This window comes from Pavona decussata, unplaced genomic scaffold (assembly GCF_977016875.1).
Source record: "Pavona decussata unplaced genomic scaffold, jaPavDecu1.1 SCAFFOLD_14, whole genome shotgun sequence".
Classification (NCBI taxonomy): Eukaryota; Metazoa; Cnidaria; class Anthozoa; order Scleractinia; family Agariciidae; genus Pavona; species Pavona decussata.
In genome coordinates, this window is record NW_028145437.1 from 730001 (window position 1) to 738000 (window position 8000).

Sequence of the window (8000 nt, forward strand, 5' to 3'; positions counted from 1 at the left end):
AAGACCTGCCCAAACTAAAAAAATAGTTTTAGAAATCCTGTTAGAAACTAAGGAAAATTAATTTTTGTTTTTTAAGTCAAAGGATACATCGCTGATATGAACTACACCAGCTTCGAAATAGCTTTTATAATGAACTGTTTTATTATTAATGAGTATTTGTTGGTTATTCCAAAGAATATAACGCCAGTCTTTTTCTGAAGAGAACGTATCTCTAAATTCTGACCACCACTGCAGTAATTCTAGATAGAATAGAGAAATATTCAGTGGAAGGATACTAACATCATAATTGCAATGAAACAAGAAAAGGCCGCCAAAGCGTTCTAGATGATATGTCAGATACCTTTTCCAGGTGCCATCATTTGAGCTAGCTATTCTTTTTAGCCATGCCAATCGAAGCGATATTATCATGCTATCAAAATCAATCATCTTTAATCCTCCGTTGGAGTATTCATTTATCGCCGATCTGCGTGTGACTTTATCAGGACCATTCCATAAGAATTGAAATAATAACTGGTTTAACTGACTTACAAATTCTTTCGGGGTAGGTATTAAACATGACACATAAACAAATTTCGGGATTAATAGAGATTTTATAAGCGTAATTTTGCCATAAATAGAAAGTCCTATGGAGGACCAAATTCTAGTCATGTTTTTAATACTGTCTAATCTTTCTATGAAATTCTTTTCTAGAAGCAATTTTTGATCATACATGTAATAAATTCCTAAAGCCTTTATCGGTTCGTTAGGCCATTTAATTCCAAAAGGCTGTGCTTTGCAGTTCCTCGAAGAACCTATCCACATAGCTTCCGTTTTGGAACAATTAATCTTTAAGCCAGAGACAATCTTGAAATCATCTAACAGCCTAAAAAGAGCAGTAGCAGAGCTTGTGTCGGCAAGTATTGCCGTCGTATCATCGGCGTATTGAAGAATTTTTGTCTCCTCACTCCCAATAGAGATACCTTTGATAGCTTTATTTTGTCGAATCGCAATTGCTAATGTTTCTATAGTAACTACAAAGAGGTAAGGAGAGAGCGGGTCCCCCTGTCGTACCCCACGTTCAAGATTAAAGTATTCAGATGAAAGTCCGTTGTTTATCACACAGCTTTGTATGTTTCTGTAGAACGTTTGAACCCAATGGATGAAATTAGGGCCAAAATTGAAGGATTTCAAACAATAGAGAAGAAATTCCCATTCTACGCTATCAAATGCCTTTTCAAAATCAATAAATATCATTAGCCCCGGAATACTTTCTTTTGCAGTGAAATCCATAATATAGAAAACTGATTTAATTGTTTCTATGATATATCGGTCTTTCACGTATCCAGTTTGGTTATGGTGTATAATGTTTGGAAGAACATTTTTAATTCTAGTGGCGATCACTTTAGACATAATTTTTGTGTCAACGTTTACGAGAGAGATTGGACGCCAGTTCTCAATATATGAACGATCTTTTCCTTTTTTTTCCATTAGCGTAATTACCGCTTGTTTTTGAGAACAAGACATTTCACCTTTTTCAAAGCTTTCGTTCACGCATTTAAGAAAAGGATCGTTTATTAAAGGCCAGAACACTTTGTAGAATTCTATAGGAATTCCGTCATTCCCGGGAGTTTTGTTGGTTTGAAAGCTTTCGAGGATATTGTAACATTCCTCAGCTGAAATTTTGCCTTCGCAGGTTGACTTTTGTTCTTCAGTTAATTGAGGTATATTCAAATTCTCTAGAAACTTTACAATGTTCTGACGGTTTCCCGCATCACTATTTGAACTTTTGTATAGCTCTCGATAAAAACGTTTTTGTTCTTGAAGAATCTCATAGGGATCTGTCTTTATGACGCCACTAATTACCAGTTTCCTTATATGCTTTTTTACATGATTTCTTTTTTCTAAGTGTAGGAAATATTTGGTACTTTTCTCACCGTGTTCATGCCAACGTGCTCGGGCACGGATTATTATTCCGTTGACTTTTTCATCATAAAATGATTCGAGCTTATCCTTAGCCGCATTTATATTGTTGCCATTCGAATCATTGGGGTTTGCTTCGAGAACCTGTTTCGCTTTGGTATATTCTTTTTCAAGTTTTGATCCTCTTTCGTTTCTCTCCTTTGCCTTCTTTTTGGAATATTTTATAGCATGAGCTCTTATGTTATATTTTATCCAGTCCCAAATGTTACGGTGGTCGGAAAGTTCTTTTCGGCCTTCCGTGATCCAAATTGGTACCATTTTTGTAAGGTCATCAATGTACTCATCATCCCCCAATATGGAGGTGTTCATCTTCCAGAACCCAGGACCTTTAGCCTCTTTGTCCACGTTCCCAAATTCTACATAGATAGCAGAATGGTCAGTTCTGATGGCGGGGATTATATTTGTGGCCTTGACCCAGTCATGTAAATTGTTAGAAATCAACCAATAATCAAGGCGACAAAATATCGGCGGAGATCGTTGACTCCAAGTAAAACTTTTAGTTTGCGGGTTTTTAACTCTCCATATATCTACAAGATCTAGTTGACTTTGGAGATCGTTGATGAAATTTATCACAGATTTCCTTGGCGTCATTATGCCACCTTTTTTGTCCAGTGTAGGATTCAGAGGACAATTGAAATCACCTCCAATCACTATATTTTCTTCCGAATCTAAATTTTCGGTTTGCAGCTTAGATAACACATTTTTGAGGAATTTAATGATGTCTTCGTCTTTGTTTGGTGCATAAATGTTTACAAGAACATACATTTTATCTTTGATGGCGGCTTTAACAACGATATACCTGCCCGATGTATCTACAATTTAAGAGTGAATAACGCAATCAAGACCTTTTTTGATTAAGATTGCAACACCTCGAGAGTTTTGGGCTCCCATGGGAGCAAATAAGTTCTGCACCCCATTCGTTTTTCCATTTTAATGTCAAATGTCAAATGAGTTTCTTGCAGGTATATTATATCAGAGTTCCGTTTTCAACACCACGTGAAAATTGTTCGCCTTTTTCTGAAATTGCTTAGTCCCCTCACATTGAGAGATAGTAGATTAAGAGAATGATCGGTCATGAGAGCGTAGTTGGGCAAGTGGTATTATAGAAGAAGTCATATAAAACGAAAATGAAATCAATGGTATAGCAGAGTGCAATAAAATATAGTGCACATAAACCGATAATATTCGCCCTAAACAAATTATTAATCTACAGATAAACAAACAGTAACATATCAAGTGAGAAGTTTCCAGAGCACTCACATTTCTAGTTAAACAAGGAGGGTTAAATAGTTTAACACTTATTACAGACATAAACCTTAAACTAAACTTAACTATTGATGTGCTGTCGCGCTGTGACCACTTTGGCTTTAGTTTCCGCTGTTTCTTGTGTCCATAATGAGACCGTAGTATGGGAGATTGGTTGTTTCTTCACCTCTGTAGATTTGCCCATTTATAATTAGCTTATCAACTTTGAAATAGGCTGTTTGCTTTCTTTGTTTGGCCTTTTTCAAGATGGGATATAACGTTTTCTGTATTTCATCAATTTCCCGGGGGAAATCATTTGGGATTGAAATGTTAGTGTTTTTCAAGTTTTTAACAAAAGACCAAACATACTCCTTGTCTTGAAAGAAGCTAAATTTAGCTATAATAGGCCTAGGTTTGGAGTTCTGTCCTTGACTGGTATTCTTCTTAGTAGGGATGCGGTGAATGCGTTCGAAACGGATCTGTTCGATATCTGGCTCTGGGATCTTAAGTTTATCGCGCATTACTCGCCGAGTCTTGTTAGCACTTTGTCGTGCTTTTCACTGACTTCATCTAGTTTGGCAAAAGCCCCACGACAATGGCTGTCGGCTTCGTCAAACGCATCTTCCCCGTCAGTCTGTGAGCCGCTTTCCCTTAACCGTTTACGACTCTCGGCTTGGGTGTCTTCTTTTCCCATGTTATTTAAGCGAATGAAAGCCAAGCAGCCTTCGTTGATTACATTAATTTATAAGTTTCGAATTTCATCTAAAGGAGCTAGCAAGAACACGTCCGCCTTCGGCGAAGGCCAGGTTACTCTCAGCCACCCTGCCAGCATAGTCTAGGAAGTAAGTCTCTTATTGAATGAGAATGTTTAAACTTCGTTTTAGAAGCTGCTTTTGACAGGGTAGGAGTACCTCTGGATCATTGGCGCTGACATGTAGATGCCTTGATGCCCCAAAAGACAGATTCCTGCAAACACAAGCCGCGTTAATGTGATAGCGTGTGGATTCTAACTTCGTTGTTGTTTTCATCTTGTTGGTTATTCGGTAAAACCGGGATCTGGACTCCTTTGTCATCAAAATGACATTTTAAGGGGCAACTGTTACGTTGGAAGGTAATACTTCCTCTCAGTTGTCCACCACACTCATAGCAGACACATGTTATAGATGTTAAGAATTGCTTTAGCATGTACGCTTGGTCATCAACTGAACATTGCGTATATGGTCACCTTTCTGAATACTCCTCCCTATGCCGCTTGCTACTCGTCTTTTGGCTTGATCATGGTCCCCTGGTCTGCCCAGGTTTCATTTCTGAATTCGTTGGGGCAGTGAAAGATGCAGTGTGATAGCAGACAAGGTACTCGTCTAAACATCCAGCTATGTGTGCTACAGTAATGGCATGAGAACAAACAGAAGACACTTTATACGCGTGACACTGATAAACACAGCTTCCATCTTTTTTTACTTACACAAAGTTCGTTGCACTTCCTGATTTGCTTTCTGTTATGTGCCCCACGTGTTTTCTTGGAGCTTTTACATCATTGTTACTTATAGACAGTCGGGCAGCTTTGTCATATGCCCCTCTGTAAACTGGCGATAGTCCTGTTTTAGAAAAAGAGACAGACAGTTTGGTAGTAATCAAGGCATCATTTTGATCACATCTTTCATCCATGGACAATCCAGCCTCTAAAAATGGAATGGAACGTTCACTCTGGGAGGCCTCCGGTTGACTTGTACTTGGACTTGATTCATCATCAATCACAATATTATGTCCTTTGTTAGACTCTCCATGACAGAAATGTCTTGGAGTCTCTTCTAAGCAGTAGGTTCCTTGTTTGGTGCACTTGATTCATGGAACTTTTTTAGATGCTGGTCCCGTTGCATTTGTGACCATATGTAGGTCCACACATGCACATCTACTTGAAAATCCTTGTAAGGAGTAGCTAAATGATACTTTAACTTTAATTTGAATAATTGCATCTTAGCTTGCACTAATTGCTTGCAATGGAGGGGAGCCCTGCTTACAGGACTGTGCTAGTTGTGGCTTTAAAAGCAGCTCTAGTGTCTACTTGTACACAGTTCTTACAAAAAAGAATGCTTGTAAGCTATCTATCTTGTATAACATTTCTTAGTCCCTTAGGTCATGTCAGATCTTTATGGCGGGCCTAAAAACCCATTCTGCTTGTGCAGTTGTAGTCGCTACAGAAAAAGCGGGCCGCCTACCACTGTACAAACTCCATAGTTGAAATGTCTGTTTTTGTGTGCTGCAAAACACCACAATTTCCAAACATTAGAGGCCGGTAAAGTAAGTAAGTAAGTAAGTAAGTTTATTAACGTGACTAAACACTTAGCTAACCAGCTACTTTACAGGAATAGTCACAAAATAAAATAGTAATAATAATAATAAAAGGAAAAAGTAATGAAAATGATAAATGAAAATACTGAAAAAGATGAGAAAGATACTATTTACAATGTTTCTAAGATTATTGAATATATAGTATAAAATTGTATAAAATGTTTTAAAATATATCAGCATTTGATTACAACATGTAGCGGCCGGCCAAATCCGTATCTAATATCTGTTTCTTGAACAGTTTGTAAGAGTCCGCTTTTCGGTATTCATTCGGTAGTTTATTCCGCAGGTTGGCTCCTTCGTATCTGAGTGATTTAAGTCCGTACTTAGTCGTATTTACTTTTGGTAATGTCAAGATTTTGTCTCCTCGAAGATTATAATTACTTTCCCTTAGTTCCACTAGATCGCATAGTGATTCTGACACGCCCTGCCTATTAACTACTTTGTATACAGTAGTCACTATCTTTGCCAATCTTTGATTTAACAACGTTTGGTAGCCAGATTGTTTAAGTAGCATTTCATACGACGAGCTATAATCTCTATAAACAAATCTCAGTGCTCTTTCATTGAGTTTTTCTAACTTAGTGGTTGCGTTCTTGCTGCAGAAGTTCCATGTTTCTGCGCAGTAATTGAAGTGCGGTACAATGAACGACTGGTACAGCTTCATACGCGTCTCGAATGGCAGCATTTTCTTCATCCTTCTCAGTACAGCCACTTGCTGACTTACTCGACGACAGATCTTTGCTACGTGTGCATCGAAGTGATTGCTGGGATGTGATTTGAAGCCAGAATCTCCAGATTACAAGTCCTGAGCTTCCAACATAACCATTAACTTCGCCAATGTTTGACTTCCTGTTGTTCATATTAAGCCTCCTTGTACAAAATAAGTTCAAAGGCCTCACCATGATCATAACCATCACCACAATCAATAGCGCCGTCTAAAAAATTTATCATTAAAACCATGCATTCTATGTTATAAAAGGGGAGGAAATCAATTGAATGATGTACCTGACGTATATAATTCTTACGATATGTAACTTAAAGTCATGGCATAATCCATAAGATTCAATGATCGATTAAAAGTGTGAATAGAAATCCTTAAGTACCGATTACATAGACAGGGTACAAATTTTCTTACCATCTTTCTGTTAAGGAACACTCAAATTGTTTGTCATTGATGACAGTTCCCTGTTATGGATGCTTTAAAACATAAAGGAAACAATTATTGCAAGATAGAATGCTGAACCACCTGAATGGGCTTGACACCTCAAAAGCTTGTGGACCCAAAGGCATTTCAGCACGCCTACTAAAAGAATGTAGCCAACAAATTGCTCCGAGTCTCTGTGGGATCTTTAATCAGTCTCTCAGTAGCGGTCAAATTCCTACAGAGTGGAAATCCATGGACATAACTCCCATTCACAAGAAAGACTCAAAAGAGCCTGCCGAAAACTACTGACCCATATCACTTCTTCCGATTGTCAGCAAAGTCCTGGAGCGCTGTGTTTTTAATTGCCTGTATGATCATGTTAATAACTTAATTACTCCTTTACAACACGGGTTCCTAAGGAATCGCTTATGTGTCACCCAGCTACTATCTGTTCTTCATACCATTGGCCAAAACCTGGATAAAAGCATCCAGACGGACTTAATTTACCTTGACTTCACCAAGGCGTTTGACACTGTAGATCAAAACGTCCTTCCTTCTAAGTTACGAGCCTACGGGGTGTCAGGTCAGCTTCTAACCTGGTTCGCTAACTATCTATCTGGTCGACTCCAACGAGTTGTTATCGATGGCGCAACTTCGCAATTGGCCCCTGTCATTTCTGGGGTCCCCCAAGGCAGCCTTTGGGGGCCACTGCTGTTCATAATATTCATTAACGACCTCCCAGGTGTAGCCATAGGTGATGTTTTTTTTACCAACAATGAAAGCATACATTCTTATAATACACGATCCGCGACAAAAACACATGTTGAATTTAAAAGAACAAATTATGCAAAATTTTCTCTCAGGTGTAAAGGAGCAACTATGTGGAACAGTCTACCTGATGATATCAAGAACATTGATTCTTTTGATCGTTTTAAAAAAGGCTTAAATTATATATTCAAAATCAGCCGTGTAATTAATAGTAGAACAAATATGGTTAATTAGTAAAATGATACCTACAATGTAATTAGTTTACTTGTCATTAGTCCGCCTTCTGTAATTAGTCTTAGTAAATTGTGTTAATACTGCGGAGATCTTTTAAAAAGCTCATTAGAGCTTGCTGGATCTCCTGCCTTATCCGATACTACATGTATATGATTATGATGTATATGTTTGAATGAAAGAAGGCGAATAAAGAAACTGAAATTTTGTATGTTTTCACTTCCCTTTATGCCGATGATACCAAAGTATATCGCAAGATCAATACCATCGATGACTGCATGTCCATGCAGAAAACCCTGAC